Source organism: Diprion similis, chromosome 8, assembly GCF_021155765.1.
Source record: "Diprion similis isolate iyDipSimi1 chromosome 8, iyDipSimi1.1, whole genome shotgun sequence".
Lineage (NCBI taxonomy): Eukaryota > Metazoa > Arthropoda > Insecta > Hymenoptera > Diprionidae > Diprion > Diprion similis.
Genome location: NC_060112.1, coordinates 27,530,222 through 27,542,531, shown reverse-complemented (window position 1 = coordinate 27,542,531; position 12,310 = coordinate 27,530,222).

Sequence of the window (12,310 nt, the reverse complement as noted above, 5' to 3'; positions counted from 1 at the left end):
AATTTGACGCGCTGAATGCGATAAAACAAGTTTTAGGTCGCTTTCATGTATAGAAAGAAAGTTATCAACCGATATCCTAGAAACAAACAAACGGACTTCGACTTTGTGTATCGAACAATATCGAAACAAAGACGGCCGTTTCCGGCGTAATTTGACGCGCTGAATGCGATGAAACAAGTTTCAGGTCGCTTGCATGTATAGTGAAAAAAATACCGACTGATATCCAAGTAACAAAGAAACGGACTTCGACTTCGTATATCGAGCAATATCAAAACATAAACAGCCGTTTCCGGCGTAATTTGAAGAGCTGAATGCGATAAAACAAGTTTCGGGTCGCTAGCATGTATAGTCGAAAAGTTACTGACCGTTATCCAAGAAACAAACAAACGAACTTCGACTTCGTGTATCGAACAATAACGAAACAAAGACGGCCGTTTTCGGCGTAATTTGACGCGCTGAATGCGATAAAACAAGTTTTAGGTCGCTAGCATATATAGTGAAAAAGATACCAACCGATATCCAAGTAACAAAGAAACGGTCTTTGACTTCGTATATCGAGCAATATCAAAACAAAAACGGCCGTTTCCGTCGTGATTTGGCGCGCTGAATGCGATAAAACAAGTTTCAGGTCGCTAGCATATATAGTAGAAAAGTTACAAACCGATATCCAAGAAACAAACGAACGGACTCCGACTTCGTATATCGAGCAATATCAAAACAAAGAAGGCCGTTTCCGGCGTAATTTGACGCGCTGAATGCGATAAAACAAGTTTCGGGTCGCGAGCATGTATAGTCGAAAAGTTACCGACCGTTATCCAAGCAACAAACAAACGAACTTCGACTTCGTGTATCGAACAATAACGAAACAAAGACGGCCGTTCTCGGCGTAATTTGACGCGCTGAATGCGATAAAACAAGTTTTAGGTCGCTAGCATATATAGTGAAAAAGATACCAACCGATATCCAAGTAACAAAGAAACGGTCTTTGACTTCGTATATCGAGCAATATCAAAACAAAAACGGCCGTTTCCGTCGTGATTTGGCGCGCTGAATGCGATAAAACAAGTTTCAGGTCGCTAGCATATATAGTAGAAAAGTTACAAACCGATATCCAAGAAACAAACGAACGGACTCCGACTTTGTATATCGAGCATCATCAAAACAAAGAAGGCCGTTTCCGGCGTAATTTGACGCGCTGAATGCGATAAAACAAGTTTTAGGTCGCTTTCATGTATAGAAAGAAAGTTATCAACCGATATCCTAGAAACAAACAAACGGACTTCGACTTTGTGTATCGAACAATATCGAAACAAAGACGGCCGTTTCCGGCGTAATTTGACGCGCTGAATGCGATGAAACAAGTTTCAGGTCGCTTGCATGTATAGTGAAAAAAATACCGACTGATATCCAAGTAACAAAGAAACGGACTTCGACTTCGTATATCGAGCAATATCAAAACATAAACAGCCGTTTCCGGCGTAATTTGAAGAGCTGAATGCGATAAAACAAGTTTCGGGTCGCTAGCATGTATAGTCGAAAAGTTACTGACCGTTATCCAAGAAACAAACAAACGAACTTCGACTTCGTGTATCGAACAATAACGAAACAAAGACGGCCGTTTTCGGCGTAATTTGACGCGCTGAATGCGATAAAACAAGTTTTAGGTCGCTAGCATATATAGTGAAAAAGATACCAACCGATATCCAAGTAACAAAGAAACGGTCTTTGACTTCGTATATCGAGCAATATCAAAACAAAAACGGCCGTTTCCGTCGTGATTTGGCGCGCTGAATGCGATAAAACAAGTTTCAGGTCGCTAGCATATATAGTAGAAAAGTTACAAACCGATATCCAAGAAACAAACGAACGGACTCCGACTTTGTATATCGAGCAATATCAAAACAAAGAAGGCTGTTTCCGGCGTAATTTGACGCGCTGAATGCGATAAAACAAGTTTTAGGTCGCTTTCATGTATAGAAAGAAAGTTACTAACCGATATCCTAGAAACAAACAAACGGACTTCGACTTTGTGTATCGAACAATATCGAAACAAAGACGGCCGTTTCCGGCGTAATTTGACGCGCTGAATGCGATAAAACAAGTTTCGGGTCGCTAGCATGTATAGTCGAAAAGTTACTGACCGATATCCAAGAAACAAACAAACGAACTTCGACTTCGTGTATCGAACAATAACGAAACAAAAACGGCCGTTTTCGGCGTAATTTGACGCGCTGAATGCGATGAAACAAGTTTCGGGTGGCAAGCATGTATAGTCGAAAAGTTACTGACCGATATCCAAGAAACAAACGAACGGACTCCGACTTCGTATATCGAGCAATATCAAAACACAGAAGGCCGTTTCCGGCGTAATTTGACGCGCTGAATGCGATAAAACAAGTTTCGGGTCGCTAGCATGTATAGTCGAAAAGTTACTGACCGATATCCAAGAAACAAACAAACGAACTTCGACTTCGTGTATCGAACAATAACGAAACAAAGACGGCCGTTTTCGGCGTAATTTGACGCGCTGAATGCGATAAAACAAGTTTTAGGTCGCTAGCATATATAGTAGTAAAGTTACGAACCGATATCCAAGAAACAAACAAACGGACTTCGACTTTGTGTATTGAACAATATTAAAACAAAGACGACAGTTTCCGGCGTAATTTGACGCGCTGAATGCGATAAAACAAGATTCAGGTCGCTAGCATGTATGGTAAAAAAGTTAGGTTATAGCTGTTGCCATCGGTGGACTTTCGGTTTTTGAGTGAACTTTTTCGGATTTCTTTCGCTCGTTCCGATGCTGCTCTTTATTCCAAAATCTATGGGGCCGTTTTTGAGATTTTGAGGGCGGGGGGGTGGGTGGGTCGGGTGCAGGATCACCTTGCCTGTTATGGCCCCTACGGCCTTCTCCCCCCTCCTTCTTTTGATCCATCCCGGGGGGGGAGGGGGGGGGGAATACGGAGTGAACTTTTTCTTACCGACATGGACTTCTTAGTCCTCAATTTAAAAAAAAAAATGAGCCCCTAATCAACCCTCTACGACTTTCGGTCTAGGAGACAGTACATTTACAAAAAAACCACTCACCCAACCTAACTAAAAATAGATGGGTCAGGTGCAGGATTCCCCCTTACGCTTTGGCCCCTACGGCTGCCCCTAACGCCCCATTCTTGCCCTCCCTCGGGGGGGGGGGATGCGAAGTGAACTTTTTCTTTTCCGACACGAACTTTCTAGCCCTTGATTTCTCAAAAAAAATGAGCCCTCAACGAACCCTCTACGACTTCTGGTTCAGGAGATACGAAATTTCGAAATTTTTTTCCCACCCAACCCAACCTACGTCGGAAGCATCGAAAATTTTCCGAGTTTTTTCCAAAATTTTTGTCACCTAGAGACTTGTTTTCTAGGCGTTTCAAACGATTCTGAGCCGATCTGTACCTATTTTGCGGGAACTTTTTTTTATTTTTCCCTCGAAGCTCTACTTAAGAACTTTGAAATTTTTCGAATTTTGAAAAAAAAAATATGTTACCCAGAGACTTGTTTTCTAGGCGTTCCGAACGATTCCGAGTTGATCCAGGGTAACTTTCGAGGAAATTTTTTTTTTCTCGATCTCACCGCCCAAGTCAAAAACTTATAAATCGCCCCGGAAAATTCCAAAAAAATTTCAGGAGACCAACGCGGTCATTGCGGTGAAAAAACCTTTCCAGAAGCATGTCGCTAAATCTCACGGTTCGGATTTTACGGCCGGCGTTTCCGCTTTTCCGGCGTCCGACTCCCGATTCGACACCACCATCGCGTTTAGATGGCCATAATCAGGCGGGGACCCGCGATAATTTCAATTTCAAGTTGATCGATTCGATTTTAGAAAAGTTAGGACAAGTTCGGCCCTCCGAGACATTGGATTCCGGAAGGTTGGAATAAGTTCGGCCTTTCGGAGTGTGTGGCACCCGGAAGGTTAGGATAAGTTCGGCTCCCCGAAACCACAACACACACGAGGGTACGAACAACGCGATAGGTGGTCGCGGCACCCGGAAGGTTGGAATGAGTTCGGCTTCCGGATTCTGCGGCGGCCGGAAGGTTAGGAAGGGTTCGGCTCCCCGAAACCACAACACACACGAGGGTACGAACAACACGAAAGGTGGTCGCGGCACTCGGAAGGTTGGAATAAGTTCAGCCTCCGGATTCTGCGGTGGCCGGAAGGTTAGGAAGGGTTCGGCTTCCCGGAACCACAACACACACGAGGGTACGAACAACGCGAAAGGTGGTCACGGCACCCGGAAGGTTGGAATGAGTTCGGCTACCGGATTCTGCGGTGGCCGAAAGATTAGAAAGGGTTCGGCTCCCCGGAACCACGACACACACGAGGGTACGAACAACGCGAAAGGTGATCGCGGCACCCGGAAGGTTGGAATAAGTTCGGCCAGCCGGTGAACACACAGCAGGGGCGCGGGGGTGCAACCCCCTGCCCGGGGTCCAGGGGGAAGCCCCGGTGGGGGGCCCAACCTAAGGCATAACCAGAGTCAAATAAATGATATCAGAACAATTAACGCGTATCCAACCGATTACACAAATCGTACAACAATGCACATCTATAGTTTCGATACAGTACACTTTTCAGGGGTACTTGTAATCAAGTTTTTTTGACCGCGACAGCTTGCCCGATTTTTCAGAATTTTCTCAGATTTTTTTTTTTTCACCGATATTTTGAAATTTTTGGAACAGGTACAAAAATGAAAAAAATGTCTTCGAAAGTTACCCTGGGTCGTCTCAGAATCGCCCGAAACGCCCAGAAAACACTTCTCCGCTAGACGAAAATTTCGAAAAAAACTTAGGAAATTTCCGACGCCCCAAAGTAGGTTGTGTTAGGTTAGGTTGGATTAGGACGTGAACTTTGTAGCCCCGGATTCGTCAATAAAAATGAGCCCTCAACGAACGCTCTACGACTTCCGGTTTAGGAGATACGGATTTTTGAAAATCATTTGAGAAATATCACTCACCTAACCTATCGTATTAAGGTTAGGTGATGTTAGGCTAGGTAAGATTGGGTTAGGTAGGGTTAGGTTGGGTTAGGTTGGGTTAGGTTAGGTTAGGTTCCCCCACGTGGCTGTCACCTTGTTGTGGTGTGGGGGCTTGAGGCTCCCCGTGATGAGCCCCGGGGGCGATGCCGGCGGGACTCTCGAGTCCTGGCAGGTTCAACCTAGCCGGTAAGGTCTCGGGAGGAGCGGAGAGTGACTAACGACAGCCTAAGGGAAAGGGACCCTGAAAAAAACCCGTGATGGAAACGAACCAAGGAGCAAACCTTACGGAGCAGGAGGACGGACCTCCAGCCACGGCGGCACGGGGTGCGGAAGTAGGCCACCGACCGTCGACATCACGTAACTACAACGAAACAACTGAGAGGGTGGACCCCATGGCCCTCCAGTCTGTACATGTGACTGGGAAGACATACAGGAAGGCACACACCGAAGGCGCAGGGGACGACCAGCGCAGAACGTCCTGGGCAGGAGTAATTGGCGGTGGACCGCTGGACAACCCATTTAAGGGACGATCGATTGTTCCAAGATCACCGCCACACCCGGCACGAGAAGAAGAGGACGATACCGAGAAAACGGAGAACCGAGACCAGGGGGAACCCCGCGCAAGAAGAACGAAGAGGCCACCGAACCACACGGAGCAGGACACACGGCGAGCAAGGGACACTAAAGAGCAGGAAGCAGCATTGGAAGCCACAAAGATGCGGCATCCTGAGCCGAACAACCAAATTGGCAAACCGGCTACAATAACCCTCCACCTGACGGGAGACAGTGGCGAAGAGAACACGGGCCCGAGCACCGACGATGCACCACAACTGGGGCGGGGTGAATCCGGGAATAGTGCGCGCGAAGCGGAGCCAGCGATTGACCCCATGAATGCGTGCAGAACGGCGGAGGAGCTAATCACCATAAGCCAGAAGATACAGGCAGTGTACGAGAAAAGCGGGAACCTCCGGAGGCAGGAGAGGGAGATCGCGACGCTACAAATGCGAAAATGGCGCGAACAACTGCGTAAGGAGGCGGACGAAGCGGACGGAACCGGATCGAAAGCGCTAGTCTCAGCCCTCTGCATGTGGTCCAAGGAGACAAAGACGGTCATCGAAACCATCAGTAAAGCAAACAAGTTCAAAAGGGAACTGGCCACCGAGATGCGCTGGCTATGGAGCCAGGGACGAACGAAGATAAAGGAATTGTGCGAGGAAAGTGGATTAACCACACCCGACAAGAAAGGGGTAGTGGTGGTTGACAACGATCGCGGAGACGACCCAACCAACTGCGAACAATGGCAGACGGTAACAGGCACAAGCAAACGGAAGCGAGGGGCGACGAACACCACACCAAAAAGCGGGACACCAACCGAAACCACGCCATCGCCGCCGCACCCACCTGCGAAGAGAATCGTGGACCGTGAGGAGGTGGCTAAGGAGGAGAAGAACGGCAATGGATCGAGCCTGTTGCAAAGAGGAAACCAGAAACCGGGTGAAACACGCAAACCTACCTACACGCAGGAGGCGGAGGGGACACCAACGGAACCCCGATCCAGCGAAAAGGTGCCCTCCGATCCCAAGCCAGAGGACGGCGGGGGAGGTGGAGGCAAGCCGGGTGGCAGGGCCACGGAACCAGAAGCGGAATCCGAACCCTCCCCTCCTATGGGACGGACACCTGCTGCCAGTGGACGCAGAGCCGTGCGCATCAGATCAAGAAAGGGCGAACGCTTCGCGCAGGCCCTGGTGTCACTGAGAAGCACGATCAGGACAGAAGACATTGACATACTGGGCGTCAGTAAGGCAGCCGCGTCAGAGGATGTCATTGCCACCGTAAGGACGGAGGAACAGGCACAGGAACTCGCCCGACAGGCCAAAGAATCATGCGGAATGGACGCCGAGGTCCTCGAACCCAGGACGAAGAGGATCCACATAAGAGGGCTACACGACCCGACCACGGACGGAGAAATTATCGAGGCACTGAAGAAATATACGGACAGCTGCAACATAAAGATCGTATTCAAGATACAGGGCAGGCCGGGTACAATAACCGCCTGCGTCGAAATGCCTGCGCGCCCTGCTACAGCCTGCGGGGAAGATGGTGTGGTTCAAATTGGCTGGGCGCGATGTCGCACGAGAGAATTCACGGATGATAGAGGCTGTTATCGGTGCAACCGCAAGGACCACAGACTCGCGGATTGCAACCTTACTGAGGAGGAGAGGGTGTGCTTTGTGTGCGGTGACCGTAGTCACCTCGCCAAGCTATGCCCGACAAGGACCCAGGCCAGAGGAAGACCAAGACGCGCGGCCCACAGAGCACAAGTCGACCAAGAAGGGCCTTCACAGGTGCAGGCTGGTGATGGTGGTGGAAGGCCAACTCGCGGCAACAGCACCAACCAGAAGCAGGCATGGCCAGGACTCAGGGCGCCGGCCCCCCCCAAGCCCACACGTAGGGAAGGCACCGGAAAGCAGACCAGCACAGACGAGGACCGCATGCTCACCACGGCCGAGAAGGGCACGCAGACGGACGAAAGCTGGCTAGGAGGAGAAGCAGCACAGGCGGGTGTAATCACAGCACCGAAATGGAGCCAAGTCGCGGCGCAAGGCCCACCGACGGCAGCAGCAGGGACACGGACAACAACGACCGCAACAACGGAGCAACAAGGACGACGGGACCCCAGGGAGGCCGAGGGAGACCAGGACGAGGGGACCAAAACCCGGACGAACGGCAATGCCAGTAGGTCAAGAAGAAGGTGCAAACATGCGCTCCTCGTCAGTCACCCGGAAAAAGAGTACGCTGAACTGGTGGCTAAGGCAAGGGAGCTGACAAGGAATACCACGGAGGCTGCGCTAGCCAAGGGCGTCACCGGGGTACGAAAAACCCGGAACGGAGCCATGCTCCTGGAAATAGGCAGCCTGGAAGAAGAGAACATCTGGGCCCACATGTTGCGCTCGAGCGTGGGTGAAGATACCAAGGTCGTAAGACTGGCCGACACGGTACCGGTGAAGATAAGGAGGCTCGATGCGGTAGTCACGGAGGAGGAATTGGTGGAAGCAATCGCCGACGAGACAGGGGGACCAGGGTCCGAAAACCCGATACATGTCGTCCGAATGTTCAAATACCCATGGGAAGAGAAGGCAGCGATCGTGAAAGTGACGGCAGAGGCGAAGGCAACTCTCGCCAAGAGAGCAAGCTTACGGGTGGGACTCACACTCGCCAAGGTGTGCGGACCCCCAACTCCCCGAAGGACAACCGCGGGGGCAGCCAGACCGCCCGCGAACAGGCACGAGCGACAACAACAACAGCGCCAACGGCAGCAGCGCCCGCAGCAATCACCTCCCCAAGCTGAGCGGCGAGCGTCGCGGCAGCAACAACAACAACAGGAAGAAGAGGAGGAGGAGGAGGAGAACAATAAAGCTCCCCCCCCCCAAAGCCAAAACCGCAGGAACGTGGCAATCACAACGGCCACAGGCGATGCGCGACGACAACAATGAGGAAGAGGAGGCACCGGAGGAAACGACCGTGACACCAAGACCAGGCAGGACGCCCCGCCTCCGCACCGGCGGGGATCCGATCATCAAGGAGGGAGGTGGCGAAGACTCTAGCTACCGAGACGACATGGACGTGGACATTCAGATAGACGGCTGGAGCGACGTCGTAAGCACACCCCGGATCCTGGACCCGGAAGAACTACCGCGATTCCCTCAGTGGCGGCTGGACGCGGCAAGCAGCAGCAAGGGCACGGAGGAAGCCCCACAAAACAACAACAAAAACAATGGCTAGCCCCCAACAGACAGGACAGAACCACGACCAAAAACAGGACCGGAAAGAGGCAAACGAACTACGGATCATCCAAATCAATCTCAACAATTCGCGTAGGGCGCACGACTTACTGCTAGCTACGGCCACGAACAGGCGGATACAGGTCGCAATCATCAGCGAGCCCAGCCGGAACCAAGGCGGCGGAAGATGGTTCCTGAGCACGGATGGAAAGGCGGGAGTACTGGTGCTGGAGAACAAACTGCCAGCCAAGCTAGCAACAAGAGGAACAGGCCACGTAACGGTGCAGGTATGCAACATCGAGCTGAGCAGCTGCTACTTCTCACCAAACATTTCAGACGCGGAGTTCGCGAACCACCTGAACGACCTCGCAGGCGCGACACTGGACAGACCGAAGATGAAGGGGGCACCACTACTAGGCACCGTAATCGCGGGGGACCTGAATGCCTGGTCAACGGCATGGGGAAGCGTGGCCACGGACGCACGGGGCCGGGCAGTCGAGGACATGGCCGCGCAAGGTGACCTAACAGTATGCAACAGAGGACGAAGACCAACGTTTCAAAGGGGAGCAGCCTCGTCAATAGTGGACATCACACTGGCCACAAACGCGATCGTGCCAGCAATTACGAACACCTGGGAAGTTCTTGAAGGCGAAGAGAGCCTGAGCGACCACCGATACGTGACCTACAACATCAATCGGACACAAATGGGAGCACAGACGAGAACCCGGGCACCGCTGCTGCAGCAGGGGAACGCAACCCAGGAACAACAAGGATGGGTCATAAAGAAGCTAGACCCCGAGAAGTTCGCGGCAAGGCTCCGGGAAGACATGGCAGGAAGACCGACGCGATGGGCGGAAGATGCCGAGGGGAACCCCGAGGTGGAAGCCAACCAACTGAGGGGAAGGGTTGAGCGAGCATGCGACGCTGCAGCGCCCAGAAGAAGAAGCTGGGGAGGATACAGACCGGTCTACTGGTGGAACGAGGAAGTGGCGGAAGCACGGCGGGAATGCACGAAGGCTAGGAGAGCCACGCAGCACGTCAGGCGCAGGGGGATGTCCGCAGCACCTGAAGAGCTGCACAGCGCCGAGGAGAGGCAGAGATACACCACCAAAAAACTCAGGACCTCAATAAGGAAGAGCAAGGAAACCGCGTGGAAGGAGCTCCTGACGAAAGTGGAAAGTGACCCCTGGGGAATGCCATATAAGCTTTGTATGGGAAAGATCCAGCGAAAAACAGTACCGCACACAGAGGACGTGAGGGACGCAGTGCGGAGCCTCTTCCCCGCGGACCAACGGGTAATAGTAGCAGCAGCAGCAGCAGCAGCAGCAGCAGGAAGAGAAACCGAGAGAAACGCCAGTGACAATGAAGAAATCGAGGCCTTTACCGGCGAAGAAATCGCAGCGGCCATCAAAGCGTTGAAGACGGGGAAAGCCCCGGGTGAGGACCGGATACCAAACGAGGTTATCCGGCTCGCGCACGCCATCGACCCGGACGCCTTCCGCAAACTATACAACACCTGCCTCAGGCATAGGCGATTCCCGGCGGCCTGGAAAAAGGCGAACCTCGTGCTTCTACCCAAGAGTAAACCTGACACGGAGGGTAAACAGGCATACCGACCGCTCTGCCTGCTGAACGGCACCGCGAAAATTTACGAAAGACTCGTCGCGCGCAGGATCGAGAGACACCTCGAGGAAACCACAGGGCTGAGCGACAGACAGTATGGCTTTCGGGCAGGAAGGTCCACGCTGGATGCCATCACTGAGCTGCAAACCATAGCTAGAGACCAGCTTGAGAAGAAGGGAATGTGCCTGGCGATAAGTTTGGACATTAAGAACGCGTTTAACACGGCGGGCTGGCCGGAAATAATCCTGGCACTGAAGGCGAAGAGGGTACCCGACTACCTTATTCAGACTGTGGAGGATTACCTCACAGAACGCAGCTTGGCATACGCAACACCTGACGGGAACGAAACAATAACTGTCAGCAGAGGTGTGCCACAGGGGTCGGTGCTAGGGCCGCTCCTGTGGAACATTATGTTCGACGACACCCTCCAGCCAGGCGGGGGCATGCCAGAGGGAACGCAGACCATATGCTACGCTGACGATACACTGATCATCACAACAGGTACCGCAGTCAAGGACATGGAGGAAAGAGCCAATCAGGCCGCAGACACAGTGGTGCAAAGGATACAAGGTAAAGGGCTCACTGTGGCACACCAGAAGACGGTGGCAATTCTGTTCGCCAAGCGGAGGAGAAAGAAACCACCCAGGCTGCGCGTCATGGGTGAGACGGTGAGGTTAAGCAACACAATGCGATACCTCGGGGTCGAGATCGACGGGGCGCTGACGCACGGGACGCACGTACGAATGGCAGCTGAGAAGGCGGCATCAGTGGTGACGAGGCTAGGGCAATTAATGCCGAACGTCGGTGGACCCAAACAGGTGCGACGAAAGCTATTGGCGACGGTTGCTATCTCGGTAGCGCTGTACGGAGTACCGGTATGGGCAGGCGCAATGAAGAGGGCAGTCCACGCTGACACGCTTAACCGCGCCCTGAGAACGGCAGCAATGAGGACGATCAGCGCCTACCTCACAACCTCACTGGAGGCAGTACAAGTTATTGCGGGGATCCCCCCCGCAGAGCTACTGGCAATAGAGCGCAGCAACCACTGGACCCAGGCCAAAGAGACACAGAAGGCGCAGGGCGGCGCGTCTCTGAACAATCGCGACAAAAGAAGAATACGTAAACAGCACCAGGATACGACATTGGAGAAGTGGCAAGAAAGATGGGAGAAAACAAGCAAAGCGGAATGGAGTAGGCGGCTCATTCCCAACATCCGAGAATGGACAGAGAGGAAACACGGGAGCGTCACGTATCACCTCACACAAGCATTGAGCGGACACGGATGCTTCAACGCATACCTGTACCGATTCAAAAGAAGAACAAACCCTAATTGCGACCACTGTGACAGTGAGAAGGACGACGTTGAGCACACGGTGTTTGAATGCCCGAAATGGAGTGCAGCGCGAAAAAACGGATTGACGGCACGAGGCGTACAACTTACACCCGACACCCTTGTTCCCGAGATGCTCAAGGGCAAAGAACAATGGAAGAGGATCGCTGACACGATCACGCTGATAATGAGAGAGAAAGAGGAAGTGGAAAGACGTACCCAAACGGAAAACCGTCAACAGGACACGATACAGAACCGAACAGGAGAGGGGGTTAGTACATAGCACTTAGCACTTAGTACACACACATAGATACACATAGAGATAGACAAATCGAGACAGAAAGTACGATGGATAGACAGAAGCGTGACAGACGGAAACGAGATAGACAGTAATGAGATAGAGAGCAGAACCCAGCGTCTAACACCTAACGCCCCGGGGTAAGTGCCTTCCTCTTGTCCCCAGAGCCAGGTAACTGCCTCGGGTCGCAGCCGTAGCCCGTCCCAAGCACTGATCTCTACTATAGACTGGATAGGGTATAGGCCGAATTTCGTGTGAGCAT